This window comes from Corapipo altera, unplaced genomic scaffold (assembly GCF_003945725.1).
Source record: "Corapipo altera isolate COAL_440 unplaced genomic scaffold, ASM394572v1 98, whole genome shotgun sequence".
NCBI classification, from domain to species: domain Eukaryota; kingdom Metazoa; phylum Chordata; class Aves; order Passeriformes; family Pipridae; genus Corapipo; species Corapipo altera.
Genome location: NW_020884914.1, coordinates 1,144,255 through 1,152,708, shown reverse-complemented (window position 1 = coordinate 1,152,708; position 8,454 = coordinate 1,144,255).

The window sequence follows — 8,454 nt, the reverse complement described above, 5'->3', positions numbered from 1 at the left end:
CATCTTTGTGCAGCGTGACTGTGTCACTGTGCAGAAATGGTGGGTTAGGATTTCCTTCTGTACTCTTGGGAGTTGGATATTTAGGTGCCATTTGCTCTGCGTACCTCAGGTTTGATTCTGTGCTCTTAAAACTAAGACCTCAGTACTGGTGGACTGGTCTTTTCAGTATTTCCTGTTGAAAATGTCATTTAAAGCTGCTTGTTGCATCTTTAATTTATGTTAATACAGAGAATAAATGCAGGATGGGACTAACATTTTTAATATATTGACTCTTACTGGAAAACTTTCAAGGCTCAGTGTTTACTGTTCTTTTTTTGCAGGCACAATAGTGAAAAAATTATTAATTCTTTGGTTGGTGAGCTAAATATGGGCAAATGGCTGAATTCCGTGGTAAATTAGAGTAAGGCCCTCTGGATAAAGATGGCATTGCATGCTACTTATTTTTCTACCCCAAGCAACAATGAATTTTAGGTATATTTGGTTGATTCATCAGTGATGCACAGAATTCTATGGTTTAAGAATGAAATGGACCATTAATATTGAATTTTGCAATTTCTTTATAGATGGTTCAGCTTAATTTCTGAAGCATCATCTTTATTAGATGGTGTCACATTCCAAGAACAAGTGGTTTTGATGCATAAGCAACAATGTTGTTAAATAAAGATGCAGCAATTTAAAAAAACAAATGTGCTTCAAAGCAAGAAAACAAATACTTAAAGAAATAGATATTCTCAGTAAGGTGGAGAAGCAAAAGTTTCTTCATAGTTAATTCATCTTAGTTTTGCTTATTGTTCAAATCTACATTTTAGTATTTGCTGAGTTGCACTATATAATGCAACATACATAGTTGTATGAATCATATTCTTGGGGGCTAAGTGTTCATTTGTTTGTTTTAAGAGAATTAGAGGGAAAAAGATAGTGTGAGAGTGGGTCTATGGATCTCTTTGGGGCTGAATGGGGTGCAGTGCCCAACATGCCAACAGGCTCAGTGCTTCCCTTCCTATGGAGTGTGGGATTTCAGGGGGAAATCTCTAAAATCAGTCTTCTTTATGTGCTGATATACTGACTGAAGTTCCCCACCTCCTACCAGGTTACTTTTTACTCAGCAGAACAGCTATGAACCTTGCCAACTTCTCTAACTCACCAAGGGAAGAAAGAAATGAAACTGAAGTCAGTCAGGTCTGACAGCAAATGTGCCATCCCCTGATTCAGCACTTCAGTACTATGGTGTTATCCTTACAGACTTTGCTTTCTATCAGCAAATGTGGCCATACTGTGAAAATAAATAGGCAACAAAGCAACACTGTGGGCCTTCAGCATGGCCCATCTGAGACAGCAGTTTGATTCCTGCTGCTCTTGTTCTTTATGTGAATTTTGTTCCTCAGATATTCTACAGTTCCTCTGTAGAATTAGAAATTTTAATGAGTACCCTACTGAGCCCCGTGCTAAGGAAACATGAATTCGTAGCCCAAGCAGTGAGGATTTTGAAAGTAAGGTGGCTTTAAAAATCCTGCTGGACTTCTGAGTAAACTGTCGTGTCCAGAAAAGCTGAGGCTGAATGTGGAGTTGAACCCTGAGATGATTGGTGTCTAATTTTCCTGCTATTCAGTGTTCCCTGCTTTGTACAGCATCTGTATTTCTATTTTTGTGCAGTCTGAAAGTAATTTAAATTGGGCTTCTTGCAAAGGTAGATGCAGTGAAATGAGTGATGTGGAAAAGGCCTGAAAGGCAGGAAATTTTCTGAGCTGAGCACAACATCATTGGCTCAAATCACACCCAATGGTGGGGTTCATGTTATGTGTGGTAAGTCATGTTTTCCTTGCAGATGGATTGGTGGCTTTAGAAAATCCCTGAAAGTCTCTGAAAATCCAGTAAATCTGTTTCTGGTGCATTATTGACTGATGCCAGAACTCTTTTTTTTTTTTTTTTTTTGACTTTTAAAGGAACACCAATGAGTTTAATCTCTGTCATTTAGTCATTTATTTAAACCTGGAACAGGCCCATGTGTCCTCATACAAATGAAGAGCAGCTCTGCCCTGATTAGCATTCCCTGAGCCTTCATGGATTATTATTAGCAACTTTTCCCCATTGAATGTTTACAGAGCTTTTGTGAGCTTTTTACATCAGCTACCTTGTCCTTTCAATTTTCTATTATACCTTTTGTAATTGCTTTCTGTCTATATTTGATATGTTGTTGCTTTACTCCAGTAACTTCCATTATCACTTTTAACTGTTTGCTATTGCTGGGAATAATTATTTACTCTGTTTGCTTTAAATATCACTTTTTGCTTGTTCTCCCCCCTTGTCTCCCACCATCTTTCTGGGAATATTTGAGTTTAGCAACAAGATGCTGTCTGAAGTCTTATTTGTTACCTTCATAGCCCAAGACCATGATTACTTGAAGCCAAATGATATATTATCATAAAGCACTAAACACCCACCGGACCATTATTGAATTTATCATAGCTACGAACTCAATACACAGTGAAAGATAAACTTGTTTTTTACTGCCTGTGGAAGTCAGCAGGTTGATTCCTCCTTTAATTCTCATTTTTGTCAATACTAGAATCATTAAATCCCCATCACGAAGACTAGTTTCTTCACAGCTCTCCCGTCACACTGAGTCTAGCTACTTTTTTTAGGCATAGGGTTGTGGTAAAACAGCAACAAATTCCCTCTCCAAGCCTTCCTACTCTCAGGCACAAAAGAAACTAATAGGGGCTTAAGTAAAAGACATGAAAAGGAAATATTTTGTTTCAATGGTCTCAGGTGTTTTCTGCATTAAGGTGTTTTCTACAGCAGTCATTAGGAAGCACGTTCATGTGCTCCATTCCACACCCAATTTTCTTGTGCATTTAAAATCAGAAATGGTGTTTCTTTTCTTTTCTGCACTCCAGCTGTATGTACTGCTATCTTTGGGGAGGCTTGGTGCAATTGTGGAGTACAAGTGACTGTCCTTTCTGGCATAAGAGAAGGTCCAGGAAAGACCTGCTTTAACTGCTCATGTTCAGCTCTGAAACAAGCTCTGTAAAACAAAACTAAATAAAACCAGAAGAGATTTATCCTGTACTTCATCAAACATGAACATTCAATAAATTTAATTGCTTAATCCTGAATACAGCTATTTGCCCATACTGGTAGCTGCATTAGAGAACTAACTTATCCTTATTTGCTTCCTTTTCCTTTTTTTCTTTTCTTTATAAGAGAGTAAGGAGCTTCTAGGACTTGGTTGACCCAGTGGTGATCACCAGCTTAGCTGCCTCCTCTGCTGTCCCACACTGACATTTTCCTAATCTTCCTTAAAATATGAGTAGGCTGCTGCTATCTTTATAAATCAGCTCTCTGGAGCAATGAAGGCCAAAGTTCAGAGATATTTCACTGCTTAAGAGATAGAATTTCTAGAAGGATTTAGGCAAGCAAGGGTTTTAATTAAAATTACAGAATTACATACTCTAAAACATCTAATAAGCACCTATTTGCATTTTCAGGTGCCTAAATAAATGTCTTGACACTTTGATCCTGTGATCCCAGAACTGTGGTCTCACAGTGCTCTTCAAGCTGACTTCCTTTGATGCTTTTTCCCTTTGTCCAAATCAGGGAAGTTTTGCCAGGTAGGAGAGCAGCTGTTTCAGCATTCCTGACTGACAGCTCACCAAGCAAGGTGGAAGTCTCTCCCTTGGAGAGACTGGGATGCCCAGGCAGGATGTTCCAGCAGCACTCACAGATGCTTCAGCAGTGAGTCAGGTCTCCTGCCTCCTAATCCTGCAACAGTGGGAGTGGGGGAAATCAGGCTTTGAAAATCAAGCACTAGGTATTACAATAAGAATATAAAATATTAGATGAAAATCTCTGCTTCTGGTCCTTGAAAACTGGTTCCAGCTCTGCCTGCTGTGTGTTAAATATATGGAATAGATGACTGTTTCACAAATAAGCCGTTGCTTTTTCTGCATCCATTGCTAAAAGGGCACTGGGTACTAACACCTATTGCCAGACTGCAAGAACCATCTCTCCAGAAAACTGAGACTGTGCTCCAGCAAAATGTTTGTTGTGTAGGTCCAGCTCAGATGTGGAGTTGGGTATAAATATAGTTTCAGTCTTCAGGTATGTTTCTGTTGCACTTTAGATATGCATACCTACAGCATACTCCTACAGCAAAAAAGACAAAATACTGGAAAAGCTCAGCTTTTCAATAGAGAAAAGATGGCCTACACAATTAGAAGGCTTCCCCTTGTTATAGTCTTCAGCCGTTTAAATATCAGCTGAATAAATACAGAATGGAAGTTGCACAAAGATGATAAAAGGTGAGGGCACAAACATACTTGGTTATTTAGCTTTTATTCCTCATTGTGCCATGCAAGGTTTCTTTTCTCCATTAAAATGATTAGTGAAATAAAGCCCTGCCTTGGGCTTATTGCTAGGTCAATGAGCCTCTGTTCTTTCTAGTGGTGAATGCTGTCTGTGATTATTGCATTCATTACTTTTTATACAGGAAATAATACCTCTGCCTGGATCTATATGAGCACATAGATTTCTGTTCCACATCAGACTTTATCTGTACTGTGTGCTATTGCTGGGAGGGAAGCAGAGAGCTAGTGCAGTGTCAAACCAAGTTGAGTGCAATTTCATAGTAATAACCAAGGGTAGTTAATGCTTATTACATTATGCAAGATAAACTGGGGCAGGCAAGTTACATTGATTACATGTTGGGCAATTTGTGACTCTGAAAATAAAACATTTGGAATGTCCTGACTACAGATATGGATGTGCTCTTAGACAACTGAGCTCTCTTCCATGTGTTCAAGATACAGCATGAGGTAAGGCTGGACAATGATTTGCACTCGCTGACCATGACCTTATGGTTCAGATTGTTGTAGATCCTCCCCACAGTGAGGAGGATGATGGTGTAATCTGAATGACGAAACCTCAGTGTGAACACTGCAGTGCTGAGCATTGGGTAAAATCAAGGGCAATTCCAAGAACTCCTCTCTCTGACCTGTACAAAGACAGTAGGGTCCAGAACGGGAACAACCCTCCCCTAAGCCAGTTTTGATTATCAAGCTGACCACAAGGAGAGGTGCTGATGTGAAGGGGTTCTCTCCAAGTTAAGCTGGGCAATTACTGTAGGAACATCACCATCATTATGCAATCTTTCTTCCTCTAAAATATCCCACTGAGAGGCCATGATATCCAGGGACTCCATCTTTCCCAGTTGTGGTTCCTCAAGACTGAGAGCCTATGTGGGACACAGCAGCACTGATGGAAGTGAGAGGCACCTCTCCTGCCACCTTTTCCCATACGAGGTCCTTAGATCACAACTTCATTACCTCTGATCTGCTGACCCTGTGCCCTCAGTGCAGAATTGTCCCACAACTTCATTCAGTGCTGACTTTTCTGTAGCATGTGTTAGACAATTCACAAACTGTGTTTTACTCTTGTGTGGAGAGAGAAGAACCCAATTCTGCATCTTCCTGTCTCATCAGGTTTGTTTTATTCAGCCATTAGAGACATCTCTGAGCTGTTACCTGTGAGCTGTGCCTTCCTTGTGAATTTGCTTGCAATCCTGAAGAACCTTTCTGATCTCCCTTGGTTTGTGTGCTTTTTAAAAAAATTATTTAAGCCACTATCTCTCAAATATCCAAACTCTGGCTCTAGTTCTGGTGAATATAACCCAGACCTTCATTTAGAATCATTCTTTACCTAACAAAACTAAGAAAATTCTAATTCCTTATGTCTTATTAATCTTATTCGCTGTAATTTTTTCTTTAATCATTAGACTAAATGTCAGAATCTATGACTAACATCCAGTAAGTGGTTTCACACATACTTCACAACTCAAGAATCCCTCATATTCACTTGCTCCACAAGCAAGCATATAAAAAAAAGCATATATAGCCACTGAAATCCTTAGTTTTGCATCTTCTCCTAAAGCCAGGAGCATGAACTTCATTGATTTATGATAGATCAGAGAGATTTGGTCTTTGAGAAAATATAATGATACAGCTCTCCCAAGCGTTTGACAACTCACTTAGTTTCCTTTCTCCTTACATGACCCCTTTTTAGGTGTATTGTATCAGTTTTGTTCTCCATATCATAAGAGAAGAAGAGCAACAGATGTGCTTCTTCGTTTTCTTCAGGGTCTTGCAAATCTTGCCTGGGGATATTTGCTAGTTTCTAGTTCCTTCTAATTTCCTTCTGCTTAAAAGAATAAGACATAATAGGGTGAAGCCATCTGCATATTTGTACTTCTTAGATGAGGATTATTTCATTTGCAAGGAGCTTAATAGAATTCTGAAGAATCAGCTTTGTTTATCATTTTAGAAAATGAGAATGTTTAAAAATTAATTACTAGAATATAGCACATTTGTGAGAGCTTGCCCAGGAAAAAATTGAGGAAAAAATTCCACATTCTCAAGAGAGCTGTTGGTCCTTTTGTCATTTATAAAACTGACTCTAAAATGATGGCTTTAGTGATTAAAGACTGAAAGAAAGAGGTCTCAGAATAACCAATGGATTCTCCAGCATATGTTAATATATTCTGTTTGGAAAGGTTACTTCCATTTATATTCCAGATGAAAATACTTTGTGACTTTATGGCATGTAATCACATTTTTTCCTACAGAAGCTGAGTACTCTGTTTAACACTGGGAACAAGAATCTAAAAAAAACGGTGATGGATTAAAGTAATGAGGACACGTTGATTTCAATAAAACACATCTTAAAAGATCGGAAATAAAGAACGTGCTGATAGGGCTGGGGCACCTCTCCTGTGAAGACAGGCTGAGAGAGCTGGGGTTGTTCAGCCTGGAGAAAAGAAAGCTCTGGGGTGACCATCTGCCAGCACCTAAAGGGGCTACAAGAACCCTGGAGAGGGACTTTTGACAAGGGCTTGTAGTGATAGGACAAGGAGAAATGGCTTTAAACTGACAGAGGGTAGGTTTATATTGGGTATTAGGAAGAAATTCTTCCCTGGGAGGGCGGCGAGGCTTTGGCACACGTTGCCCTGGGAACCTGGTGAAGCCCCACCCCTGGAAGTGTTCAAAGCCAGGCTGAATGGGGCTCAGAGCAACCTGGTCTAGTGGAAGGTGTCCTTGCCCATGGCAGAGGGTTGGAACCAGATGATCTTTGAGGTCTTTTCCCACCCAAACCATTCTCTGATTCTATGATGTTTAAGGCTCCAGAGAGAGCACACAGAATGTTTTGTAGCGAGCCAAACCTTTTCTGGATAACTCACATTTATGCAGGACAGCTATCTAATCTGAGAAATTCAGGTGGGTATGTGGCACTCCTGACAGGCATTGGGGTCCTTCATCTATGTCTTCACCACTGTGAGGAACAATATTCTCTCCCTCTAGAAATTTGCTGCCTTATCCTTCATTCTCCTTCAGGGAAATCTACCAGTAAGGTAAATTAGTTCTGAGCAGGAAAAAATTTTCAGATCCCTAAAGTGGTTTGAAGGTTGGGAATTTTTTTCCTTCCTTTTTCAGGCTAGGACATAAATAAGTCCTTTCTCAGTTTTCCCTTGAAATATTTTCCACTCCTTTACATTCAGTCCCACCTCGGTCACTTGAAGCACTCATTTGGAGAGCAGGACGTCATTCAGATTCCAGTCACTCCTCTCTGCTACAGTGGGCAAAGGGAATCTCAGCTTCTCAATAAGGTGTTTTAAACATAAAGATAGGAAACACAGTGATCTGGGTTGTGAATTGGCTGCTCCAGCGTTGAAATCAGCGCAGGGAAATATGAATAAATAAATCAGAGATGGCAGCTTCACAGCACCCCAGTTAAAAAGCTACTAGCACTGAAGGGACATAGTTTTAGGGAGCTCAGACACACTGCACCCAGGTGTCTGTGAGCATCCCCTCAGCTGACACCAATAACATGTTCTGCAGCTGCAGATAATTAGTCCCATGCAGCATCTGGAGCTGGGGGTAGGACCAGCAAACCCCAAATTCCGAAAAGTCCAACCTGTTAGAGCCACAAGGATGTTTTAACCCGGGAAATAAAGAAATAGCCAGATGGATTTACTGCAACTCATAACGTTTAAAGTACCAGACAGGCTATTACTGAGAGTGTGGTGCTTGTAGCCTCCTGAGAAACTGTGGTACAGTGTGTGCAGTTCATGAGGAGTTAGCAGGGCTCTTGGACTGCCAGTGTCAGCATTGCAAAGACAACATACCTTCCCTGCTTCAGAAAAGTTTCCCGGATTATTGATTAATATCTCTGAGAACTCCTGCCTGCACCCTCCTCTTCCTCACTTTTAAAATAACCTGTTTTATAAGGCTTTACAGCCTAACTTTTCACAGGTGGCAGCAGCAGCTTTCCTGGACTGTTGAGGTTGTAGCAGCCCTGGGCAGGAGGCTCCAGGTGAAAGCCCTGCTCATTAGTGAGATGAAGTGCAGCTGTGGGCTGGTATAAAAGGCCCAGCTCAGGAAGGTGAAGCCCCAGATTAGGGTC